Here is a 27,384-nt window from a genome sequence, read left to right as displayed (position 1 = left end):
CATGTGGACACACACAAGTTTTGGGGCCATTCACCCCCTCTGAGGCTCGATTTCTGACGAAACCCTAGTTATGTTGACCGCGCGGTCTACCCCTTTGACTGCATCCCATCGGGGGTCCCCCGGTGGGCATATGCCTCCATTTGAGCTTGGTTAGGTCATAGGTACATGTGGTAACAAGGATCATCCCATATGATCCCAAGTTTCTCTCCGGTTCACCTCCGAGGGAGTTCCCCCCTATACATCCAGAATCTGCCGAAGTGTAGGAACCCCTGTCCGAGAAGCCGGACACACCTTGGGGGGTAGCCTTGGATATAAAACCATCTCAAATCACTTTTGTGCATGCCATGTGGACACACACAAGTTTTCCAGCGATTCCGACGCTACGGTGGTCTGTATCTTGGAAAACCCTAGGGCGGGGACCCCGCAGATCTACCCCTATAGCTTTCTCCGTGCGAGGGTTTATCAATGGACTTTTTTACTTGTTTTGCTTTGTTTAGGACATATGTACATGGAAACCATAGGTTGGGCATACTTTACCATAAAATAGGCTCCATTTGAGCCGTGGCGGGAGTTTCCACATACAGATCCTGGATTTTACCAAGTGCTAGCCCATGGATGCGGAAATCGTCAATGCCGGGTACATGCAAGGTTAGCCAAACCCTAGGGCGGGGACACCGCAGATCTACCCCTAGGGTTAGGGTTAGGGATAGGATCCGGGTGAGGTTTAGGGTTACAAAATGTTCGCAAAATAGAAAGTTGGCCCGCAGAAGCGGGAAACCCTAGGGCGGGAATGGCCTCGGTTAGGGTTAGGGTTGGAGTTAGGGTTCAATGGAATTTTTCCTAAATGTTTAAGGACATATGTACATCGATAGCAGAAGTTGGGCCTAGTGGCTCCGGTTGACCCGTCTGCGAAGAGCGTCACCCGTGGGACCTACATATATGCCATCTACAAATTCTTAAAAAATAGAACCTTTTTTACATAATTCATACTAGTAAATACATAATAGAAACATAATATAAAGTAATATGAGAGTGAAAAAAAGAAAAAAAAAACCGTATACGCCGAGGGTGGCCGTCGGCATAGGGGGGCCATGCCCTATGCCGAGGGTGGCCGTCGGCCTCTGTGTGACGCCGTGAGAGGGCCGTCACGCCGCCGCTGGAACATGCACGATGCTATTGCCTACGCCGAGGGCCAGGTATACGCCGAGGGCAGCCCTCGGCGTAGGAACATGTACGCCGACGGTATGTATACGCCGACGGTCGGCGTCTCGAGCTGGCCCGGCGAGGCCGTACGCCGACGTCCCCGACATTTGGCCGTCGGCGTACACTCTGGCCGTCGGCGTCTGTCACCATTCCTATAGTGATTGCTAGAATTCATTAATAGCTTACAAGGTTTCTTTTGAATTTCAAGTATAAGCCTGGCTTTACTTTTCATCAAAGCATCTTGAGAGACCAAAATCAGTAATTTTTGGTACCATATTCTCATCTAACAGTATGTTTGCAGGTGTACGGTCTGAGTGGAAAATACGCCGATTCAGAAGATATACCAATAATATACTTATCAAGGCTTCCTTTAGGTAGATACTCGAAACAGAGCAACCTCTTTGATATAAAAGTCATAACTAACTTTAATTATCTCTTGTGTGTCAGCACAATATCCCAAAAATCGTACTATGTTTTTGTGCTTCGCCTTCATTAGACAACCAATCAGGCAACCCCTGTAGTCACAAGATTCCTGGTCAGTATCGATGTGCTAGCTCTTGTGTGCTCTTGAAACAAAATAACATTACACAATGTTTAAAGAAGGAGTGATATAACGTAAAATAATGTAGTCATATAGGTTGTTGTTCCTCAACATCGCCATATCCCTTCTCACCTGATAGTATCTTTATGATTATAACACCCAAGCTGTATATGTCTAACTTGAAATGTAGTCCAAAGTTAGCGATTTTTGGTACCATATTATCATCCAACAATATGTTCCCTGGTTTCAGATTCAAGTGGACATTACGCTGCTTCACATGCAGATGATATAAACCCTCACAAATTCTCTTGATTACTTCATGACACTTTCTCCATACAAGTATAGAAGATGCTCCTGTAACAAAATCAGAAGAAAGAAGGTTTATATCCAAAATCCTTCTCTAGATAGTAGTGTATATAAGACACATTAAGTAGCCTAGGATGATTTTCGGGGTGCTTGACCTTATCATTATTTGATCATGAAAGTAAAGATGTAAATACATGTTTAAGGCCACATAGACATGTATACTTATCAATGCTCTGATTAGGTAGATATACTGAAAGACATCTGTGATAACAAACTTACCCTCGTAGTCTACAATTATTCCTCTTGTCCGAGAACCTAGAAAACACACTAAATTCTTGTGCTTCGTCTTCATTAAGCAACCGACCTCTTCATTGTATTTGTTCTCAAGAATATCGAGCGTTTCATTGAACATGTTTACGGCGACCATCCCATTCCCAAGCATTCCCCTGCACTCACAAGATTCCGGGTTAATTAGCATTCTCTGAAATGTTATTCAGGAGACAGCTAGAACTAGCTGAAAAGGAAATATCAAATAATCAGTAAAAATAAAATCATTGGACAAGAATCAGTCTTGTATTCTGCAAATATACTAGGTAAACTGGTAGAAGTAGCTATTATTTCCTGAACGAGCAAATAGTACTGCAGATTTTCGATTTCGTCAGCAGATTTTATACCGCATGATTCACTTTTTTTTTTACCTCTTCCTGACTAACAGACTTGACTCCCCTTCCTATGATCCTATCCCTATCTAGTTCATCTGCGCTGCCGGCAGCAGAAAGCTCCGGCCTCCCAGATAGCACATCTCCGGCGAATACGACTTTGTAGGTTGAAATGGATAGCGGATGCTGTTGCTACCTCTATACCGCTCATGTACGCTTGCAATACCATTCACTCCTGCCGTCTTGCAAACCAGAGATAAGAGATCCTTAGACTACTAAACCCCGAGCACAACTAGTATACCAGCAAGATAGCAGTCGCATACTCACATGCATCAGTCAGATCGATGGGTTACCAGTACGTATCTACTTGCGGGCTGCGAACAAATCTTTCTAGCTAGCGATCATGCATCATAGAAAGAGAGCATTTGCAACAACATCAACACAGAAAAATTGGTACCTGATACAGGGTTCACCGTTCACGCGGGCGGGTCGAGCTTCAGATCGATGGTGCCGGATCGAGCTTCAGATCGATCGCTAGTTACTGAAATCTGAATCTGGAGGCCAGCAAAGATATCAGAGAAGCGCGTGGACTTTCCAGGAGAGCTGTGAGGTGCTATGTATAGAGGTACAGAGATGCTGAATCCAGATACTTTGTGCCGGTGAAAGACAAAATATTACCACGACTCCGCACGCGGTCGGCCACGTGATTAGTGTTAGAGTTCTATAGTCCCTTTTCTGTTATTCTCCAGTGTATGAGGGGTTTACCTGCACATTGTCACACATGTACATGTACTGGCCTATGGTCCTCTGTGAATACTAGTAGCTCATTCACAACATGGTATCAGAGCTCTAGGTTTAGCTCTTTGCACGCTGCAACTCCATGCTCGATCCGCGCCGCCGCCGATGATCATTCCGGCCGCCGCTGCTCCACCCTCCTCCTTCTCTCTCGTGCTTGTCGGGATCGAGCTCTTTTAGCCTTCTTTTTTGTCGTGTTGGAGCTCGGGATCTTCCTCTGCCCCGATCTGCTGAACCCGGCGCCAGCCGGCCAAGCTTCGGCCAACCTCATCTCAGGCCGGCCCCGTCCAGGCCACCTCCGGCCGGCCCCGTCCCTGCCCCGGCCGGCCCAGTCCCCGCCAAGGCCGGCCCCGTCCAGGCGACCCATGGCCGGACCCGTCCCGACCCTGTCCCGTCGCCGCTTGCTTCGGCCGGCCATCTCCGGCGACGCCTAGCCCTCATCTGGTGCTCGTGAAGTGCTGCCGAGCCCTTCTGCTCGTGAGCACGCACAACTGGATCGGTCCAAATCCAGATCTGAAGGCTGAAAAAAAAAGATGGCGTTCTCTAACTACGTGAGTATCCCTTGTTGTCATGTGATCTTCGATGGTACCAACTATGGAGAGTTTGCTGCCTTTATGCGGATTCACATGCGTGGTCTTCGGCTGTGGGGTGTTCTCACCGGCGAGTTCTCTTGTCCGCCGCGCCCCACTGCTCATGTGCCTCCTACCCCGCCGTTCGTGCCACAGGACCTTCCTGAGGATGCTTCTCAAGCTGATCGGGATGCAGCCAAGTCTGCAGAGACTGCTGCTGATGAGGCATATGAGGAGCAGGTACTTGCATAATCAGAGGCACTTGGCTCTGATTCGACACAAGGGGAGCCAAAGAATATTTGTAAGCCTTAACAACGGAGTTGTCAATTCAGCTGCACCTGGAAACAAACTTGCTCGCAATAGTTTATCAGTAGCAACAGTTTTATAGCAGTAGCAGTAGTGAAATATAAGCAACAGTGTAATAAAGACAACAGTAATGATTATAGTAAACAGCAGGATTAAAATATTGTAGGCATAGGGATGGATGAATGGCCGCTACATGGATAAGATAACTCATGTAATAATCAAGACAAGACATTTGCAGATAATAATAAAACAGTATCCAAGTACTAAATAACCATAGGCATGTGTTCCGTATATAGTCGTACGTGCTCGCAATGAGAAACTTGCACAACATCTTTTGTCCTACCAGCCGGTGGCAGCCGGGCCTCTAGGGAAACTACTGGTAATTAAGGTACTCCTTTTAATAGAGTACCGGAGCAAAGCATTAACACTCCGTGAACACATGTGATCCTCATATCACAGCCTTCCCCTCCGGTTGTTCCAATTTCTGTCACTTTGGGGCCTCGGGTTCCGGACAGCAATATGTGTATACAACTTGCAGGTAAGATCATAAAACAATGAATATCATCATGAATCAATAACATGTTCAGATATGAAATCATGTCACTCGGGCCCTAGTGACAAGCATTAAGCATAACAAGTTGCAACAATATCATAAAAGTACCAACAACGGATACTGGGCACCATGCCCTAACAATCTTATGGCTATTACATGAACAATCTCATCCAATCCCTACCATCCCCTTCAGCCTACAGTGAGGGATTTACTCACACATGGATGGGGGAAGCATGGATGGTTGATGGAGAGGCGTCGGTGGCGATGATGGCGATGATCTCCTCCAATTCCCCGTTCCGGCAGAGTGCCAGAACGGAGTTTCTGATCCCGAGATTGGGTTTCGCGACGGCGGCGGAGTTCTGGATGTCTTCTGGAAAATTGGTCGAAACCCTCGTGCGTTTTTAGATCAAGGGCTTTAAGTAGTCCAGAGGGGAGCGTCGGGGGCTGGCCGAGGCGGCGTCACCATAGGGCAGCGCGGCCCAGGGGCCCACCGCGCCGCCATGTGGTGTGCGCCCCTCGTGGCCCCCCTCCGTCTCGTCTTCTTGCTCCGTAGGTCTTCTGTGAAAATAGGCCCATTGCAATTATTTCCGGGGATTTTCCTGAAAGTTGATTTTCTGCACAAAAATAAGACACCAGGGCAATTCTGCTGAAAATAACGTTAATCCGTGTTAGTTGTATCCAAAATACACAAATTAGAGGCAAAACAATAGCAAAAGTGTCCGGGAAAGTAGATACGTTTTGGACGTATCAACTCCCCCAAGCTTAGCTTATTGCTTGTCCTTAAGCAATTCAGTTAACAACTGAGTGCGATAAAAGAACTTTCACGAACACATTTGCTCATATGATGTAAATATTCTCATTATATGGACGAGTACTTAGGCAATTCATAATAAGATAAATGCAAGTAAAGTCATCTAATAGTTATATCAATCATGAAAAAGATACCAACAAACTAATAATAAGCATTATGAAACATATCTTTCAGCAGGATTGCAATGTTCATAAAAAGATATGATAAAAGTGGTATCTTGCTTGCCCGTATTTGTACAGCAAAACATAAATGCCCAGGCACCTCTGAATTTCATGGAAAGACTAGAAGTAAAGATTATCAAAGATAGAAGCATCAAAGTTATATCACAGTTAACCATATTCTGGGACAAACATATTACACTAAGAATGACAATTATGCTCTCAAGAAAGTGCTCAAAGAAAGGATGATGACTCAACATAAAAGTAAAAGATTGACCCTTCGCAGAGGGAAGCAGGGATTAACATGTGCTAGAGCTTTTCATTTTTTAAACAGAAGTAGAATTGTTTTGAGAGGTGTTTGTTGTTGTCAACGAATGGCAGCGGGCACTCTAACTACCTTTTCAACCAGACTTTCAAGAGCGCCTCCCATGAAGGACGTTATCTCTACCAACAAGGTAGATCATCCCTCTTCTCTTTAGTTTATACATGTATTTTAGTTTCATTATGGATGGCACTCCCCCCAACCTTTGCTTTCACAAGGTTGGGGGGAGTGTCAAGTCAATTCAAATGAATTATCCAGAGGAGGATACCACAATGTCATTTGAATCCTCGGTGGCCTTCCAACATTCACATGCTCCTCTGGATAATTCATTTGAATCCTCGGTGGCCTTCCAACATTCACATACCATGGAGGAGTGTCTATTTGCAAATTAAGTTGCTTACTAATAAATCAGGGCAAAACATGTGAAGAGAATTATTAATGAAAGTTAATTAATTGGGGCTGGGCACCCCGTTGCCATCTCTTTTTAAAAAATTATTGGATAAACGGATATGCCACTAGTCCATTGGTGAAAGTCTGTCAGAAGTAAATGACAAGATTGAAAGATGAAACACCACATACTTCCTCATGAGGTATAAAACATTGACACAAATTGAGAAGTACTTTGAAGGTTTTAAAGGTAGCACATGAAAATTTACTTGGAATGGTTTGAAATGCCATGCATAGGTATTTATGGTGGAAACTTTGGAATAACTTGGTTTTCAGGGATTTGGAAGCACGAACAGCATTCCCGCTCAGTACAAGTGAAGGCTAGCAATAGACTGGGAAGCGACAATCAAGAGAGCAATAACTGTCATAATCATGCTTGCGACAAAATAAAATTAACGGAGACATAAAAGTGATACAAAAACTCTGAAGCAAAGTAAATCATTGAGGCTTAATTGACTTTTGTTTTTCAGTCATATGCATGCGTGAGCATGTGCCAAGTCAATTCAAATGAATTATCCAGAGGAGGATACCACACTGTCAAACCTATCTATGAATAAAAAAATGCAAGCAAATATTTATGGCATGCTACTCATTATTAATAATTGAAGCTAAACATGAGAGATCATGAACTACTAGACTTTCATTAAATGACATATATCTCACATGAACCAACTAAGCATGCTCACATGGATGAGTATATGTACAAAAATGAAAACAAATATAGTTCATACCAGCCTCTCACCACAGTCGAGTTGTCGTAGATCATCATTATTGCCTTTCACTTATGTGGCTTGAATAATATGAAATGAAAACCAAGCTCCAACCACCGGAGACCCCTGAACTCCATAATAAACTTTACAAAACCGAAGAAGAACAACAAATATTTTTGGTGTTTTAGAATTGGAAATAAGAGCGAAAGTATAATCTTTTTAGATTTTCTCATAGCAAACCAACGATAGTAAATATAGCAAAATAGGAACAAGAAACCAAATAAACAAATGGTAAAGAGAAACAACAAAAATATTTTTGGTCTTTTTGTGTTTTAGGAAAGAAACAAAACAAAAACAAGAGAATGAAAACTAAAAGAGTCACACAAACACAAGGTGGCAGAAATCCGTCAAACTTGACAGCAGTACAGTAATCATTTTTTTCGAAAATCTTCTGCTGTTCAACTCGAAAAGTGCTCAACTAATGAAAGTTAGATGATAACCTGGGGAACATGTACAAAAATTGGCTGCTCAAAATAACTTTCTGGCTATTTTTAGGAATTTTTTTAGTATCAGTCCAGAATCTGTTTTTTAGACAACACTTCCCCAAATATCATCTTCCTCATATTAGAGGCAACTATCGGCACACAAATGAAATAAAAATGTAAAGGTAAAGGTTACTACAGTAGTAACAACCTTCAAAAACTAAAATAAGAACCTACTGAAATAAAAATAACCGAAAGAGAAACAACCAAAAGAAGCGAAACAAGTATATACAAATGACCGGCAATTGTAGTATGCAATGAATGAGTGATGCCGGCATACCTCCCCCCAAACTTAGGCTTTTGGCCTAAGTGGAGATCAATCCCACGGTGCCCATGAGGTGGCACCTCCGTAATATGATGAAGGAGGATCCTGTCCTTGGTACAAGCTGGAGGACGCACCAGGATACGTGACAGTGTACCCGTCGGAGGGTTCGGCGTCCTCGGAGTCGTGCTGCTGGTGAAAGCCAAGTATCCTCAGCTGCTCATCAACCTCCTCCTTGGAACGCGACCACGGCTTCCTGCGAACACTGAACAAATCGGCCTGTGGCAAAGGGATTTCCCTCTCATCCCCGTCAATAAGCAAAATTCTATAGACAATATTTTCTAAATTAGAGTCAGTTGTGACAAATTGGTGACACTTCATAGCAGCAATATTAAGCTTAATAGGAGTTAATTTCTCATCACTAGGATCAATAGAAAAACCTAAATATGCAACAATATGTGAGGCAACAATTCCTCCATAAATAGGTCCCTTACTAGCTAAGCGACGAGCAATAAGAGCACCAAGATGATAAGGTGTACTTCCAGTAAGTGCAGCAACCAGAAAAGCAAGATGATAACTAGAAATGTTGCTAGTGTTCTCCCTACCAAAAATGCTAGTAGCAAGATAGTAAGTGAAATATCTAATGGCAGGGAGCTGAATGGTTGTTTTTAGATTCTAAACATCGCGATGTCCCTCCTCACCTGTTAGTATCTCTATGATTATAACACCCAAACTGTATATGTCTGACTTGAATGTTATTTTTCATCCAAAAAATTCGGGTGCCATATATCCGCTGCATGCCTGCATGGACCATCTTGGGATACCAAAATCCGCAATTTTCGGTGCCATAGTATCATCCAAGAGTATATTTGCGGGTTTAAGGTCTAAGTGGAGAATACACCGCTTCACATGCAGACAATCTAAACCTTCACAAATTCCCTCGATTATTTCATAACAGTTTCTCCGATCAAGTATACGAGATACTCCTGTAACAAGGTGAGAAGAAAGGAGGTTTAATATCCAACATAGTTCTCTAGATAGTATGTGGCACAACGAGTAGGATTATTTTAGGTGCCTGACAATATAATTTTTTGATCATGAAAGTAAAGATGTAAAGACATATTGTGGGCCATATGGACATACCGGTGGTATACTTATCAAACTTCCCCTCGTGGTCTACAATTATCCCTCGTGTCTCACAACAATATTCCAGGAATTGCAAATTATTTCTATGCTTCGTCTTTATTAAACAGCCAACCTCTTCGTTGAATTTGTTCTCAAGAATACCGAGTGTTTCATTCAACTCCTTTGTGGCGATAGTCGTGTTTCCAAGTAATCTCTGCAGTCACAAGATTGCTGGGAAGCATCAATCTGAGTCATCATATCAGCAATGGATGTAATTGAAAACTACTGTACCTTATAAACAGTGGAAACCTGGCCCCTGCCAGTTTGCTGATCATCGGAGAAATCATTCGTGATGTATTTCAGAAGGGATAAAAACAAATCGGGCGGTTGTGCACTTGCATCAAACAACATATGCTCCATGACACACTTCATATCAGGCTCGCGATCCATTTGCAGCTGCTAGAATGGAAGTAGCTGAAAAGGAACTCAAATAATCAGTCAATTCAGAAAGGAATTCAAATAATCAGTAAGCACAAGATTATAGAAGAACAAGAATCAGTCTTCTATTCTGGGAATATAGGGGTGAAGTGGTAGAAGTAGCTCTTATATCTCCTGAATGAGCAAATACCGGTGCAGGTTTTCGATGTTGTCAGCAGATTGTACTGGATTTTAAACCGCAAGTTTCACTTTTTACCTCTTCCAGACTGATAGACCTGACCTGACTACACATATTGCTACCCTTAGTTCCTCCCTACCCACCATGTACGGGATCCCAGCTAGCTTATCAGCGCTGCCGGCAGCAGAAGCTGCGGCCTCTCAGATCGCACATCCATGTCGGTGGTAACCAGTTCATATCTACTTACAGGCTGCGAACAAATCTAACTAGAGTTCATGCATGATAGAAAGATCATTTGTAATAATTGCAAACAGTTTGGTACCTGATGCTTGGTGCACGCGGCCGGGGAGAGCTTCAGATCGATGGCGCGGGATCGATATGCTCGATCGCTAGCTTCTGAGATCTGAATCTGAAAGCCGGCAAGGAGAGGAGTGAGGGCTGTATGGTAGAAGCGCGTGGACTTTCCAGGAGTGGTGCTATGTATAGAGCATAGAGGTGCACATATGCTGCATCTATAGATACTTGTGCCGGCGAAAGACAAAATATTAGCACCACTCCACACGCGGTCGGCCACGTGATTAGTAGCAAAATACCAAATGACAATGCCGTACAAAATACTATTATCACTCCCACGAATCTACGCGCTCGCTAGGAGGTGAGATGCCGTCCGACAGATCAAATGTCCGTTTTCTTTTCTCTTTCCCATCTACCTATTTAACTTTCCTTTACGAAAACTTCGTCCACTATTAATAGTCATCAATAAAAATAAAAATAAATTTGAAAGTAATAAAAATTATAAGTAGGTCTTTGGACCATCTAGCGATGACTAACGCGAGTCGAAGGCGCGCCGCCGTCCTCCTCCCTCCATCATCGGAGCCAGCCAAATCTTATCGTAGACAAACGGGAAGTCGTCATGCTAAGGTCTCAAAAGACCAGTGCACTAAAGTAGCAATCGTCGTCAAAGATGACAACCGTAGATCGAAAGAGACTGACGTGAAACCACAACGAACACGAAAACCGACCGGATCTCATGAGATCCACCGGACACACGACTCCACGCGCCCTCCGCCGATGCAAGACACACCACCGGAGCGAGGAGAACCTTATTCTGATTTTAGGATGTAGCTTCTGCCTCACCATCCCGAAGAAGGCACTGAAAACAACCTAACAAAGAACGAAAACCCTCCGCTAGCGAGAGACCGTGGTCCGCCATACCTCCAAGGCTCCAAGGCCACCGGAGGCAGAGCCGGCGAGGGGATAGAACCGGTGATAGGTTTTCCTGGCCGCCTTCCTTTTGCCTCCTCTTCTGCCTATTTAACTTCCTATATAACTATATATTTTTAGAATCTATTTACTTATTACTTAATTTTATTTTATCTTTTAATTTTCACATTTATATCCTGATTTCAGGAGTACTTACTTGTTTTTATATTCTATTTTTTACCCCTTTGCAACAAATATATTAGCCTGTTAAGATACACGAACTTTATTTAAAATCCATGAATATTTAACTTTATTTAAAATCCATGAATATTTATTTTCAGATATATGAACACTCGTTCGGAAATACAAGGACTTTGTTCCAAAATACGTAAGGATTTTATCTTGACGACCATGAATATTTGCTTTAGAAAAACATAACATTTTTTTTAAAAATCGAGAAAACACAAAATGTTGCGTCTCATTTCATTGAAAAGAAGATAAAGTACTTACATGCATAGAGAGGCCGGGTACAACTCACACAAAAAGAAATCAGTGTACATCCAAGGTGTTTGGCAAGAACACCCATAGCCCTAGTGCCCCTGGCCTGCCCAAAGTGTGGCTTCAGCTTTGATCCTGTTCAACACGGTGCTACAGTTCAGCCTAGCATCGTCGAAGGTGCACTCATTGCACTGCTTCAAGGGCGTCCACGAGGTAAGCAAGGCCACCGATGATCGATGCGATCATGCCCGGCGTTTTCTAGCTGCTTGGGGGTCACTGTCTTGGCCGTAGTCCACCAGTATCCGCATTTTAGGGTTATATGTGTACATATACACAAAATAGTGTTGTAATTATACATGATTTTATCACTAGTGAACACTTTATCTAATATACATCAATAGTTTCCGGAACAGTATAAGTAAGTTAAGCAAGAAGAATATTTATTTTGACCTCTAAAATTGGCATTGAATAAATAATTTCTATTATAGTGATAGTAGGCAACAATATATTTTTATTTTCTTCATAGGCCATTTTGTTTCTACATCTAGCTATGGAGCTCCTGAGTTTCATCACATGGAAATGGTAGGATCTCATAACCAAGAAATTAGCCCTATGGAAATATTCATTATGCAGCAAATGGGTTAGCGGCCAAATATAGTCTGCAATAAACCTTTTACCTGAACAGAGAACAGTTCTTTCATGGTTTCGATCATGACAATGCAAACAACATACTTATACAGGCCAGCTTGCGTGCATCATTCATCGGTAGTGTGTGAACAAGAACATGAGATAACCTGGAGGTGATTTGCACGTACTCCTTGATCTTCCTACGTAAGTCGCTAAAAGATCTAATTTGAGCCTACCGCGCGCACATAGTGTTTTTTACGAATGATAGCAATGATTAAACATACTGATGAACAGTCAAATTCTTAATAATCTCTGGTTTTAATTAAGTTGACAAAAACTAATGATTTTTTCACAGCCACTACATATAGCCGTAATCGACTGAATTCAAATTCTGATCGAAGTTACCGAACTTGCTTCGCATGAACTCTATTTTTTATATAGCTTTTGATCACTACATGGCATGGATACTTATTTCCTCAACAAAATTACAAGTTTTGAAGCCATTCAATCTCATGGATCACACAACAGGGTAATAAAATACTTCCGTATGAGAAAAACAGAGCAACATGATAAACCTTTTGCACTACAATAAGCAAAAGGGCATGTCTATCGTCGTCGGTTGAGAAATCCCAAGTAAAATTTACTAATTTGTTAATATATGTATAGATGTAGGAAAATATCCATCATGAATATATGATTTCTTTGATGGGTTATCTTTTATCTGCCATGCACTCTACCGCTATCTCCACATACTCTTATTTGTTCAAACTGTATATCTTCATGTGATTGCTGCAGCTTCTCTACTGTTATAAAAGCGACAAGCAAATAACGAAGAACGAAACAAGAACACACGCAGGGGACACAAGATTTAACGTGGAAAACCCCTTCCAACACAGAAGGGGAAAAAACCACGGGCGCCAGCCAGCAAAACTTCACTATATCGGGAGGTGTTTACAAACGCCGTGGGTTATCTTATAATCTGATTAACCCTAGCCGGCGGCTTACAAGATGTATTTATAGGCGGTGCCAACGATCCGTACCGTACCACGGGGGGCTGCCACCCCCCGCAGGCGTCCCTGTAGGGCACGACGTATGGGCTAACTTCTGACTACGCTACGCTTCGGCCGAAGCCTCCGGCGACGGGCTTCGCTCCGCTCGTCAGAAGTTAGCCTCCCTTTAGTATATGAATTTGGATCACAATACAACAAACTCCACCTTGAGACAAATTCCATCTTGTAGCATGAACTTCAACAATCTCCTGAACATCAAAGGAAAAACACTTGCTGGCGCCAACAGCCACTTGGGCTAAACAGTTATACCAACCAAGCTCGAGCAAAGCTCAAACTTGGAAACAGGAACTGGCTTTGTCATCATATCAGCAGGATTATTATGAGTACTTATCTTGCATACCTTCAGTTTACCTTGAGCAACAATGTCGCGAATATAATGGTACTTGATATCAATGTGCTTTGTCCTCTCATGGAGCATTTGATCTTTAGTAAGGTATATTGCACTTTGACTATCAGAAAACAAGTTAATGCAAGAATCATCTCCACAAAGCTCAGCATACAAACCTTTCAACCAAACAGACTCTTTGCCAGCTTCATTAATTGCTATATATTCTGCTTCGGTCGTAGATTGGGCAACAACAGATTGTAACGTTGCCTTCCAACTCACAGCACATCCACCAACAGTGAACACATAACCTGTGAGGGATCTTCTCTTATCCAAATCGGCAGCAAAATGTGAATCCACATAGCCTACAAGTCCCTCACTACAAGGAATTGGGTCTATTGCAATAAAAAAAATTGTCGCAATAGATGCCGTTTTGTGGCAATATGCACCTATTGCCACGAAATGACGTCCGTTGGCAATCGTTGCAATTACATGTATGGTAATAGGCTATTGCAACGAAAACGCGATTGCGGCAACAAAGCGATCTATTGCAACAACCATGTAGGAAGTTGCCACATGTTTTCCCGTGGCAGCACTCACTTGTCTCCACAATTTGGTTTGTGGAGATAGCTTGTCGCAACATGCAGCCGTGTCGTGGCGTTTGCCAGTTTGTGGCGATAGACATTTGTGGCAATAACCTATGCCAACGACCTAAGTTTCGTGGCGCACTCTCTTTCGTGGCGATAGCGAGCCGTTGCGATAACCTATGGCAACATCTACTGGTTTGTAGCATTAGCCATTTGGTACGAACCGCTACGCTCGTGGTATTAACTTATGGCGACAATCATTCCACTCGTCGCGATAAATAGGTATGGCAACGGTAAAAAAAATTGTGGCGGGAAGGTGTTGCGACAATTGTAACATTTCGTGGCGATACTCTATTTCAACAAAATCTAGTTTTGTAGCGCCAAATGCTTATCGCAACGGGGGAAAAGCTTGTAGCAAGTAGCTACTGCGACAATGCGAACTTTTCGTGGAGATACTCTGTTTCAACAAAATTCACAATTGTGGCGTTACATACTTTTTGCAGCGTCCAAAATGTTTGTAGCAAGAAGTTACCGCCACAATTTCAAGGTTTTGTGGCGAACTATATTTCAAAAAAAATTATTCCGTGGCGCCAAATAGTTATCACATCATGCATAAAAAATGTGGTAACAATTTATTGCAACAATAAAAAGTTCTTCGTTGCTACATCCTAGCGCAACAAAGCATGTAGTCATGGCGTCTAGGATTTGATGCAACACTATATTTTTCGTGGTGCTAACCTAAGGCAACAGAAAGTGAGTTGTGGCAATAGCTTATCGCAACCATAAAAAAATACAACCATTGAATTACAAAATTCAAATCCACACGTATAATATGTAGAATATGTAGGTTCATACAAATCATAATTCTCATATCAAATATCCATCAAATGCAACTAAAGTAAAATGTAGCAATCCAGTAGAGTTGAGTCCATTGCTACCATGGTAGTTGAACTCTCTAAACTATGTGCGTTTTTCGTGTACTTCAACCCTGTCCAGCTAAGTCTTTGGGTCCTGCAATCAAAAAAATGAAGAAAAAAGTTACTAGAAACCTATATTAAGTAAAGCAAGTAAGTTGTGTCAACAAGCTAATACCTAATAAAATTATGTAAGGCAATATCTATGATTGAATGCCCAGGTGTTAACCATGCAACATACCCAGGTGTAAACCAAAAGGGAATGCACTGAACTGACAGAAGGCTTGCACTGTTGATGAGATAAAATTAAAAAGTAAATTTTGATTACTTCACGATTCAGTGTTTCAGTTGCATGATGAACTACAATGTGAAAATAGTACAAAGATCCTATTTGAGTGAATGATTTATAGATGGTGTGACCTATACAAGTGCAAACGACCTAGAGTAGTAGAATTAAAACAACCACAAAATAACATGATGTGATCTACAGAAGTGCAAACAAGATGTTCTGATTCTGCTACTTGTAATCAAGTATATGCTTTCAGTATGCAATTTCAAGGAAATACTAAAATATTATATGTATTAGATTCCGCTACTGAGATTCAGTGTTTGCTAAACAGATATCAGAGGCTGATGATATTTATGAAAGAATAAGAAGATACAGAGTGCCAGAAACTTTGAACAATACATATCAGCTCAGTTAAGTTCATCGCTACATGTTTCAGACTTTTAAACAACAAGTTCAATTCAGTTAAGTTCTTACATTCCGCAGTTTCAGACTTTCAAACAGCAAGTTCAGTTAAGTTTATCGCTATATGTTTCAGACTGCAAATTACAATTTTAAAAGACAAATTCACTCAGTTGAAATTGCTATTGTATGAATTTGGATTAGCTAAATTTGAACAGCAGTATATAATGTGTTATTCAAACATTAGAAAAGAAACAAGTTAGACGTTATAAAAGTGCAAACAACCTAGTAGAAATAAAACAGTGTCATATACTGCACACGAGTAGCATGTACGCAATATTTTTGGTTTCAGATAGGAAATAATCTATTTAGTAATAAATGGATTAAACCATATCTGCATGCAAGTATCCGGTTTCAGTATCAGGTTTCAAGTAGAACCAAAAAGGAGCACTGAAATTTCAGTATCAGGTTTCAAGGAGAACCAAAAAGGATAAAATGATCAGGTTGTTTAAGGCATCATAACTTTGCTTTAGTCAAATAGATGACAAAACTATTCAGAGTTCCATAGTACGATTGCATACGCAGATTTTGAAAGTCTGAAAGATCACAAACTCACAATGTACAAAATGTTTAGAAGCACGGTTTAATCCAGAACATGCATTAAGCACATATTTTCAGTTAGAATCATCACAAATTAAATTATCAATCATAAAAAATGCTTCAGAGGATAGAAGGGAAGAAGCAATCCAGTAAGAAGTTCACTCAGCTGAAATTAATATTGTATGAATTAGGATTAGCTAAATTTGAACATTCAGTATATAATGTGGTATTCAAACATTAGACAAGAAACAAGTTAGATGTTATAAAAGTGCATAACTGCATACAACCTAGTACAAATAAAACAGTGTCATATACTGCACACGAGTAGCGGATACTCTACTATTATCTAGTTGTTCTTGAATTCTAAAAATATCGATGAGTCTATATACGCTTCCTGTGGAACTGTGCCTAGACGACTAGAATTCCAAGTTTGCAACCAGTGAACAACGAGTATTTATCACTGCCAAAATTTGCTATGCCTGTGTACCCATGTCCCGAGAGGAACGGGATCCTCTGACGTGAAGAAGGCAAGTCAGGGAAAATAAGATTGGGAAGTCAGGCTCCTGTAGCATAATCACCCTGTTTTGCAATGTAATTAATTACTAAAGGTAATTACTGTAAATTAAACTAAATTTTATTACACCATAATTTTCTCAGTATGTAATTACTTCAAATGCATAACATTAATTTGTATTATGCAAACTAAATTAATTTATTTGGATTTTAATCACATGGTTTGAAAGAAGGAAAGTTAGAGCAAGTTAGAGGATCCAGCTCCGTCCCGAGGGGAGTAAATATTACAGTACTTTTATTGCCTGATGATTGATTATGCGATAGTCATACATCCACTAAAACTAAAACTAGTACTACTACTAATCAAAAATTGCAGAGGTTCGTGAACCCTCTGCATGGCTGATGGCGTGTAACTCACACGTTCGTTGGGAACCCCAAGAGGAAGGTATGATGCGCACAGCAGCAAGTTTTCCCTCAGAAAGAAACCAAGGTTTATCGAACCAGGAGGAGCCAAGAAGCACGTTGAAGGTTGATGGCGGCGGGATGTAGGGCGGCGCAACACCAGGGATTCCGGCGCCAACGTGGAACCTGCACAACACAACCAAAGTACTTTGCCCCAACGAAACAGTGAGGTTGTCAATCTCACCGGCTTGCTGTAACAAAGGATTAACCGTATTGTGTGGAAGATGATTGTTTGCAGAAAACAGTAGAACAAGTATTGCAGTAGATTGTATTTCAGTAAAGAGAATTGGACCGGGGTCCACAGTTCACTAGAGGTGTCTCTCCCATAAGACAAACAGCATGTTGGGTGAACAAATTACAGTTGGGCAATTGACAAATAAAGAGGGCATGACCATGCACATACATATTATGATGAGTATAGTGAGATTTAATTGGGCATTACGACAAAGTACATAGACCGCCATCCAGCTGCATCTATGCCTAAAAAGTCCACCTTCAGGTTATCATCCGAACCCCCTCCAGTATTAAGTTGCTAACAACAGACAATTGCATTAAGTATTGCGCGTAATGTAACTAGTGACTACATCCTTGAACATAGCACCAATGTTTTATCCCTAGTGGCAACAGCACATCCATAACCTTAGAGGTTCTTGTCACCCCTCCAGATTCACGGAGACATGAACCCACTATCGAGCATAAATACTCCCTCTTGGAGTTACTAGCATCAACTTGGCCAGAGCATCTACTAATAACAGAGAGCATGCAAGATCATAAACAACACATAGACATAACTTTGATAATCAACATAACAAGTATTCTCTATTCATCGGATCCCAACAAACGCAACATATAGAATTACAGATAGATGATCTTGATCATGTTAGGCAGCTCACAAGATCCGACAATGATAGCACAATGGGGAGAAGACAACCATCTAGCTACTGCTATGGACCCATAGTCCAGGGGTAGACTACTCACACATCACACCGGAGGCGACCATGGCGGCGTAGAGTCCTCCGGGAGATGATTCCCCTCTCCGGCAGGGTGCCGGAGGCGATCTCCTGGATCCCCCGAGATGGGATCGGCGGCGGCGGCGTCTCTGGAAGGTTTTCCGTATCGTGGCTCTCGGTACTGGGGTTTTCGTCACGGAGGCTATTTGTAGGCGGAAGGGCAGGTCAAGAGGCAGCACGAGGGCCCCACACCACAGGGCCGCGCGGCCAAGGGGGGGCCGCGCCGCCCTAGGGTGTGGCCCCCTCGTGGCCCCTCTTCGTCTCTTCTTCGGACTTCTGGAAGCTTCGTGGCAAAATAGGACCCTGGGCGTTGATTTCGTCCAATTCCGAGAATATTTCCTTACTAGGATTTCTGAAACCAAAAACAGCAGAAAACAGCAACTGGCACTTCGGCATCTTGTTAATAGGTTAGTTCCAGAAAATGCACGAATATGACATAAAGTGTGCATAAAACATGTAGATAACATCAATAATGTGGCATGGAACATAAGAAATTATCGATACGTTGGAGACGATAACACAGATAATTTCTGGAGTGATATGCCATCATAACCTTGATCATACTATTTGTAAAGCATATGTAGTGAATGCAGCGATCAAAACAATGTGTATGACATGAGTAAACAAGTGAATCATAAAGCAAAGACTTTTCATGAATAGCACTTCAAGACAAGCATCAATAAGTCTTGCATAAGAGTTAACTCATAAAGCAATAATTCAAAGTAAAGGCATTGAAGCAACACAAAGGAAGATTAAGTTTCAGCGGTTGCTTTCAACTTATAACATGTATATCTCATGGATATTGTCAACATAGAGTAGTATAATAAGTGCAACAAGCAAGTATGTAGGAATCAATGCACAGTTCACACAAGTGTTTGCTTCTTGAGGTGGAGAGAAATAGGTGAACTGACTCAACATTGAAAGTAAAAGAATGGTCCTCCATAGAGGAAAAGCATCGATTGCTATATTTGTGCTAGAGCTTTGATTTTGAAAACATGAAACAATTTTGTCAACGGTAGTAATAAAGCATATGTATCATGTAAATTATATCTTACAAGTTGCAAGCCTCATGCATAGTATACTAATAGTGCCCGCACCTTGTCCTAATTAGCTTGGACTACCGGATCATCACAATGCACATGTTTTAACCAAGTGTCACAAAGGGGTACCTCTATGCCGCCTGTACAAAGGTCTAAGGAGAAAGCTCGCATTTGGATTTCTCGCTATTGATTATTCTCAACTTAGACATCCATACCGGGACAACATAGACAACAGATAATGGACTCCTCTTTTATGCATAAGCATGTAACAACAAATAATTTTCTCATTTGAGATTGAGGATATATGTCCAAAACTGAACTTCCACCATGGATCATGGCTTTAGTTAGCGGCCCAATGTTCTTCTCTAACAATATGCATGCTTAATCATAAGGTGGTAGATCTCTCTTACTTCAGACAAGACGAACATGCATAGCAACTCACATGAAATTCAACAATGAATAGTTGATGGCGTCCCCAGTGAACATGGTTATCGCACAACAAGCAACTTAATAAGAGATAAAGTGCATAATTACATATTCAATACTACAATAGTTTTTAAGCTATTTGTCCCATGAGCTATATATTGCAAAGGTGAATGATGGAATTTTAAAGGTAGCACTCAAGCAATTTACTTTGGAATGGCGGAAAATACCATGTAGTAGGTAGGTATGGTGGACACAAATGGCATAGTGGTTGGCTAGAGTATTTTGGATGCATGAGAAGTATTCCCTCTCGATACAAGGTTTAGGCTAGCAAGGCTTATTTGAAACAAACACAAGGATGAACCGGTGCAGCAAAACTCACATAAAAGACATATTGAAAACATTATAAGACTCTACACCGTCTTCCTTGTTGTTCAAACTCAATACTAGAAATTATCTAGACCTTAGAGAGACCAAATATGCAAACCAAATTTTAGCATGCTCTATGTATTTCTTCATTAATGGGTGCAAAGCATATGATGCAAGAGCTTAAACATGAGCACAACAATTGCCAAGTATCACATTACCCAAGACATTAATAGCAATTACTACATGTATCATTTTCCAATTCCAACCATATAACAATTTAACGAAGAAGAAACTTCGCCATGAATACTATGAGTAGAAACCAAGGACATACTTGTCCATATGCTACAGCGGAGCGTGTCTCTCTCCCATAAAGTGAATGCTAGGATCCATTTTATTCAAACAAAACAAAAAACAAAAACAAACCGACGCTCCAAGCAAAGCACATAAGATGTGATGGAATAAAAATATAGTTTCAGGGGAGGAACCTGATAATGTTGTCGATGAAGAAGGGGATGCCTTGGGCATCCCCAAGCTTAGACGCTTGAGTCTTCTTGATATATGCAGGGGTGAACCACCGGGGCATCCCCAAGCTTTAGAGCTTTCACTCTCCTTGATCATTGATGTCTACTTCCCCCTCCTTTTCCTGTAGACAGTGTTGGGCCTCCAAGAGCAGAGGTTTGTAGAACAGCAGCAAGTTTTCCCTTAAGTGGATCACCCAAGGTTTATCGAACTCAGGGAGGAAGAGGTCAAAGATATCCCTCTCATGCAACCCTGCAACCACAAAGCAAGAAGTCTCTTGTGTCCCCAACACACCTAATAGGTGCACTAGTTCGGCGAAGAGATAGTGAAATACAGGTGGTATGAATATATATGAGCGGTAGTAACGATGCCAGAAAATAGCTTGCTGGCGTGTAGTTGATGGTGGTGGTATTGCAGCAGTAGTAACACAGTGAAACAGTAAACAAGCAGCGATAGCAGTATTTAGGAACAAGGCCTAGGGATTAGACTTTCACTAGTGGACACTCTCAACATTAATCACATAACAGAATAGATAAATGCATACTCTACACTATTGTTGGATGATGAACACATTGCGTAGGATTACACGAACCCTCAATGCCGGAGTTAACAAGCTCCACAATTAATGTTCATATTTTAGTAACCTTTTAGTGTAAGATAGATCAACATAACCAAATAGATCACATCAATACCATCATAGTAATAGTTAACTTCACAATCCACAAGAGATCATGATCATAGCCTACGACAAGAACCACATGGTGCACACACTAGTCACCTTTACACCATGCAGGAGGAATAGAATACTTTAATAACATCACTAGAGTAGCACATAGATGAATTGTGATACAAAACTCATATGAATCTCAATCATGTAAAGCAGCTCATGAGATTATTGTATTGAGGTACATGGGAGAGAGATGAACCACATAGCTACCGGTACAGCCCCGAGCCTCGATGGAGAACTACTCCCTCCTCATGGGAGCAGCAGCGGTGATGAAGATGGCGGTGGAGATGGCAGCGGTGTCAATGGAGAAGCCTTCCGGGGGCACTTCCCCGTTCTGGCAGTGTGCCGGAACAGAGACTCCTGTCCCCCAGATCTTGGCGTCGCGATGGCGGCGGCTCTAGAAGGTTTCTGTGGGTTTCGTCGAACGTAATAGGGTTTTCGCGACGGAGGCTTTAAATAGGCGGAAGGGCAGCCTCGGAGGGGGCCTGGGGGGCCCACACCATAGGGCGGCGCGGCCCCCCCTCTGGCCGCGCCAGGGTGTGGTGTGGGGCCCCCAGGGCTTCCCTCTGGCGGCTCTCAGGTGTTCTGGATGCTTCCGGGCAAAATAGGAACCTGGGCGTTGATTTCGTCCAATTCCGAGAATATTTCTTTACTAGGATTTCTGAAACCAAAAACAGCAGAAAACAGGAACTGGCACTTCGGCATCTTGTTAATAGGTTAGTTCCAGAAAATGCACGAATATGACATAAAGTGTGCATAAAACATGTAGATAACATCAATAATGTGGCATGGAACATAAGAAATTATCGATACGTCGGAGACGTATCAGCATCCCCAAGCTTAGTTCTGCTCGTCCCGAGCAGGTAAAACGATAACAAAGATAATTTCTGGAGTGACATGCCATCATAACCTTGATCATACTACTTGTAAACATATGTAATGAATGCAGCGATCAAAACAATGTAAATGACATGAGTAAACAACTGAATCGTATAGCAAAGACTTTTCATGAATAGTACTTCAAGACAAGCATCAATAAGTCTTGCATAAGAGTTAACTCATAAAGCAATAATTCAAAGTAAAGGCATTGAAGCAACACAAAGGAAGATGAAGTTTCAGCGATTGCTTTCAACTTGTAACATGTATATCTCATGGATATTGTCAACATAGAGTAATATAATAAGTGCAATATGCAAGTATGTAGGAATCAATGCACAGTTCACACAAGTGTTTGCTTCTTGAGGTGGAGAGAAATAGGTGAACTGACTCAACAATGAAAGTAAAAGAATGGTCCTCCATAGAGGAAAAGCATCGATTGCTATATTTGTGCTAGAGCTTCTATTTTGAAAACATAAAGAGAGCATAAAAATAAAGTTTTGAGAGGTGTATGTTGTTGTCAACGAATGGTAGCGGGTACTCTAACCCCCTTGCCAGACAAACCTTCAAAGAGCGGCTCCCATTTTATTTTATTTTGGGTGGCACTCCTTCCAACCTTTCTTTCACAAACCATGGCTAACCGAATCCTCGGGTGCCTGCCAACAATCTCATACCATGAAGGAGTGCCTTTTTATTTTAGTTTTATTATGATGACACTCCTCCCAACCTTTGCTTACACAAGCCATGGCTAACCGAATCCTTCGTGTGCCGTCCAACAATCACATACCATGGAGGAGTGTCTATTTTTGTTAATTAATTTGGGACTGGGAATCCCATTGCCAGCTCATTTTGCAAAATTATTGGATAAGCGGATGAAGCCACTAGTCCATTGGTGAAAGTTGCCCAACAAGATTGAAAGATAAACACCACATACTTCCTCATGAGCTATAAAACATTGACACAAATCAGAGGTGATAAATTTTGAATTGTTTAAAGGTAGCACTCAAGCAATTTACTTTGGAATGGCGGAAAAATACCATGTAGTAGGTAGGTATGGTGGACACAAATGGCATAGTGGTTGGCTCAAGTATTTGGATGCATGAGAAGTATTCCCTCTCGATACAAGGCTTAGGCTAGCAAGGTTATTTGAAACAAACACAAGGATGAACCGGTGCAGCAAAACTCACATAAAAGACATATTGTAAACATTATAAGACTCTCCACCGTCTTCCGTGTTGTTCAAACTCAATACTAGAAATTATCTAGACCTTAGAGAGACCAATTATGCAAACCAAATTTTAGCATGCTCTATGTATTTCTTCATTAATGGGTGCGAAGCATATGATGCAAGAGCTTAAACATGAGCACAACAATTGCCAAGTATCACATTATCCAAGACATTAATAGCAATTACTACATGTATCATTTTCCAATTCCAACCATATAACAATTTAACGAAGAAGAAACTTCGCCATGAATACTAAAAGCTAAGAACACATGTGTTCATACGAACCAGCGAAGCGTGTCTCTCTCCCACACAAAGAATGCTAGGATCCATTTTATTCAAACAAAACAAAAATAAAAGCATACAGACGCTCCAAGTAAAGCACATAAGATGTGACCGAATAAAAATATAGTTTCAAGAGAAGGAACCTGATAATTTTGTCGATGAAGAAGGGGATGCCTTGGGCATCCCCAAGCTTAGACGCTTGAGTCTTCTTGATATATGCAGGGGTGAACCACCAGGGCATCCCCAAGCTTAGAGCTTTCACTCTTCTTGATCATAGTATATCATCCTCCTCTCTTGACCCTTGAAAACTTCCTTCACACCAAACTTCTCATAAACTTCATTAGAGGGGTTAGTACATAATCAAAAACTCACATGTTCAGAGGTGACACAATCATTCTTAACACTTCTGGACATTGCTCAAAGCTACTGGAAGGTAATGGAACAAAGAAATCCACCCAACACAGCGAAAGAAGCAATGCGAAATAAAAGGCAGAATCTGTCAAAACAGAACAGTCCGTAAAGACGAATTTTTAATAAATACTTCCGTTGCTCAGATCAGAAAACTCAAAACTAATGAAAGTTGCGTACATATCTGAGGAACACGCACGTAAATTGGCATATTTTTCTGATTTTTCTACAGAGAAAACAGCCCAGATTCGTGACAGATAGAAATCTGTTTCTGCGCAGAAATCCAAATCTAGTATCAACCTTCGATTAGAGGCTTCACTTGGCACAACAAAACACAAAACTAAGATAAGGAGAGGTTACTACAGTAGTAAACAACTTCCAAGACACAAATATAAAACAAAGTACTGTAGCAAAATAACACATGGGTTATCTCCCAAGAAGTTCTTTCTTTATAGCCATTAAGATGGGCTCAGCAGTTTTAATGATGCACTCGCAAGAAATAGTTTTTGAAGCAAAAGAGAGCATCAAGAGGCAAATTAGAAACACATTTAAGTCTAACATGCTTCCTATGCATAGGAATCTTGTAAATAAACAAGTTCATGAAGAGCAAAGTAACAAGCATAGGAAGATAAAACAAGTATAGCTTGAAAAATTTCAGCACATAGAGAGGCATTTTAGTAACATGAAAATTTCTACAACCATATTTTCCTCTCTCATAATAACTTTCAGTAGCATCATGAGCAAACTCAACAATGTAACTATCACACAAAGCATTCTTATCATGAGTCTCATGCATAAAATTATTACTCTCCACATAAGCATAATCAATTTTATTAGTAGTTGTAGTGGGAGCAAATTCAACAAAGTAGCTATCATTATTATTCTCATCATCAAATATAGGAGGCATATTGTATTCATAATCAAATTTATCCTCCATAATAGGTGGCAACAAAAGACCAATATCATTATAATCATCATAAATAGGAGGCAAAGTATCGTCAAAGTAAATTTTCTCCTCAATGCTTGGGGGACTAAAAAGATCATGCTCATCAAAACCAGCTTCCCCAAGCTTAGAACTTTCTATATCATTATCAACAATGGTGTTCAAAGCGTTCATACTAATATTACTACCAGCATGCAAATAAGATTCCATAGGTTTTTTAATTTTCGCATCAAACAATCCATGTTTTAAATCAGGAAATAGCATAAGAAGCTCATTCTTGTCCATTATGCCAAACTAGTGTAAACAAGAAACAAAAAGTTGCAATTGCAGGATCTAAAGGAAATAGCTTCGAGTACTTACGGCACCGGAAAATAGCTTAGTAGCCGAGATCCGGAGTGTGAGTACCTTTTACCTTTCCTCCCCGGCAACGGCGCCAGAAAATAGCTTGATGTCTACTTCCCCCTCCTTTTCCTGTAGACAGTGTTGGGCCTCCAAGAGCAGAGGTTTGTAGAACAGCAGCAAGTTTTCCCTTAAGTGGATCACCCAAGGTTTATCGAACTCAGGGAGGAAGAGGTCAAAGATATCCCTCTCATGCAACCCTGCAACCACAAAGCAAGAAGTCTCTTGTGTCCCCAACACACCTAATAGGTGCACTAGTTCGGCAAAGAGATAGTGAAATACAGGTGGTATGAATATATATGAGTGGTAGTAACGATGCCAGAAAATAGCTTGCTGGCGTGTAGTTGATGGTGGTGGTATTGCAGCAGTAGTAACACAGTGAAACAGTAAACAAGCAGCGATAGTAGTATTTAGGAACAAGGCCTAGGGATTAGACTTTCACTAGTGGACACTCTCAACATTAATCACATAACAGAATAGATAAATGCATACTCTACACTATTGTTGGATGATGAACACATTGCGTAGGATTACACGAACCCTCAATGCCGGAGTTAACAAGCTCCACAATTAATGTTCATATTTTAGTAACCTTTTAGTGTAAGATAGATCAACATAACCAAATAGATCACATCAATACCATCATAGTAATAGTTAACTTCACAATCCACAAGAGATCATGATCATAGCCTACGACAAGAACCACATGGTGCACACACTAGTCACCTTTACACCATGCAGGAGGAATAGAATACTTTAATAACATCACTAGAGTAACACATAGATGAATTGTGATACAAAACTCATATGAATCTCAATCATGTAAAGCAGCTCATGAGATTATTGTATTGAGGTACATGGGAGAGAGATGAACCACATAGCTACCGGTACAGCCCCGAGCCTCGATGGAGAACTACTCCCTCCTCATGGGAGCAGCAGCGGTGATGAAGATGGCGGTGGAGATGGCAGCGGTGTCGATGGAGAAGCCTTCCGGGGGCACTTCCCCATTCCGGCAGCGTGCCGGAACAGAGACTCCTGTCCCCCAGATCTTGGCGTCGCGATGGCGGCGGCTCTGGAAGGTTTCTGTGGGTTTCGTCGAACGTAATAGGGTTTTCGCGACGGAGGCTTTAAATAGGCGGAAGGGCAGTCTCGGAGGGGGCCTGGGGGGCCCACACCATAGGGCGGCGCGGCCCCCCCTCTGGCCGCGCCAGGGTGTGGTGTGGGGCCCCCAGGGCTTCCCTCTGGCGGCTCTCGGGTGTTCTGGATGCTTCCGGGCAAAATAGGAACCTGGGCGTTGATTTCGTCCAATTCCGAGAATATTTCTTTACTAGGATTTCTGAAACCAAAAACAGCAGAAAACAGGAACTGGCACTTCGGCATCTTGTTAATAGGTTAGTTCCAGAAAATGCACGAATATGACATAAAGTGTGCATAAAACATGTAGATAACATCAATAATGTGGCATGGAACATAAGAAATTATCGATACGTCGGAGACGTATCAATCGTGTTGCATCATACTCCTCTCTTGATCCTTGAAAACTTCCTCCACACCAAACTTAGAACAACTCATTAGAGGGTTAGTGCACAATAAAAATTAACATATTCATAGGTGACACAATCATTCTTAACATTTCTGGACATTGCATAAAGCTACTGGACATTAGTGGATCAAAGAAATTCATCCAACATAGCAAAAGAGGCAATGCGAAATAAAAGGCAGAATCTGTCAAAACAGAACAGTTCGTA

At 41.5% G+C, this 27,384-nt stretch overlaps 2 long non-coding RNA genes across 4 annotated transcripts; both read right to left on the bottom strand.

The window, feature by feature from the left end:
- Positions 1-1,062: 1,062 nt before the first annotated feature.
- LOC127307904 (uncharacterized) lies at positions 1,063-3,515 on the bottom strand. The gene is made up of 4 exons (XR_007856007.2): positions 3,167-3,515; positions 2,330-2,496; positions 1,877-2,098; positions 1,063-1,718 (listed from the first exon to the last, which is right to left on the bottom strand). It is a non-coding gene; the product is annotated as an uncharacterized lncRNA (long non-coding RNA).
- Positions 3,516-5,003: 1,488 nt separating this feature from the next.
- Positions 5,004-10,471, bottom strand: LOC127307903 (uncharacterized). 3 transcript variants are annotated; one of them, XR_011746767.1, is made up of 5 exons: positions 10,248-10,458; positions 9,601-9,783; positions 9,328-9,523; positions 8,203-8,463; positions 5,004-7,506 (listed from the first exon to the last, which is right to left on the bottom strand). It is a non-coding gene; the product is annotated as an uncharacterized lncRNA (long non-coding RNA). The 3 variants fall into 3 exon arrangements; XR_011746768.1 differs by having other exon boundaries at positions 5,004-8,463; positions 9,601-10,175; positions 10,248-10,471; XR_011746766.1 differs by having other exon boundaries at positions 5,004-8,463; positions 10,248-10,447.
- Positions 10,472-27,384: the final 16,913 nt, after the last annotated feature.

This window comes from Lolium perenne, chromosome 6 (genome assembly GCF_019359855.2).
Source record: "Lolium perenne isolate Kyuss_39 chromosome 6, Kyuss_2.0, whole genome shotgun sequence".
Lineage (NCBI taxonomy): Eukaryota > Viridiplantae > Streptophyta > Magnoliopsida > Poales > Poaceae > Lolium > Lolium perenne.
The sequence above is the reverse complement of the archived record's forward strand: the minus strand, read 5'-3'. Positions and strand labels throughout refer to the sequence as shown.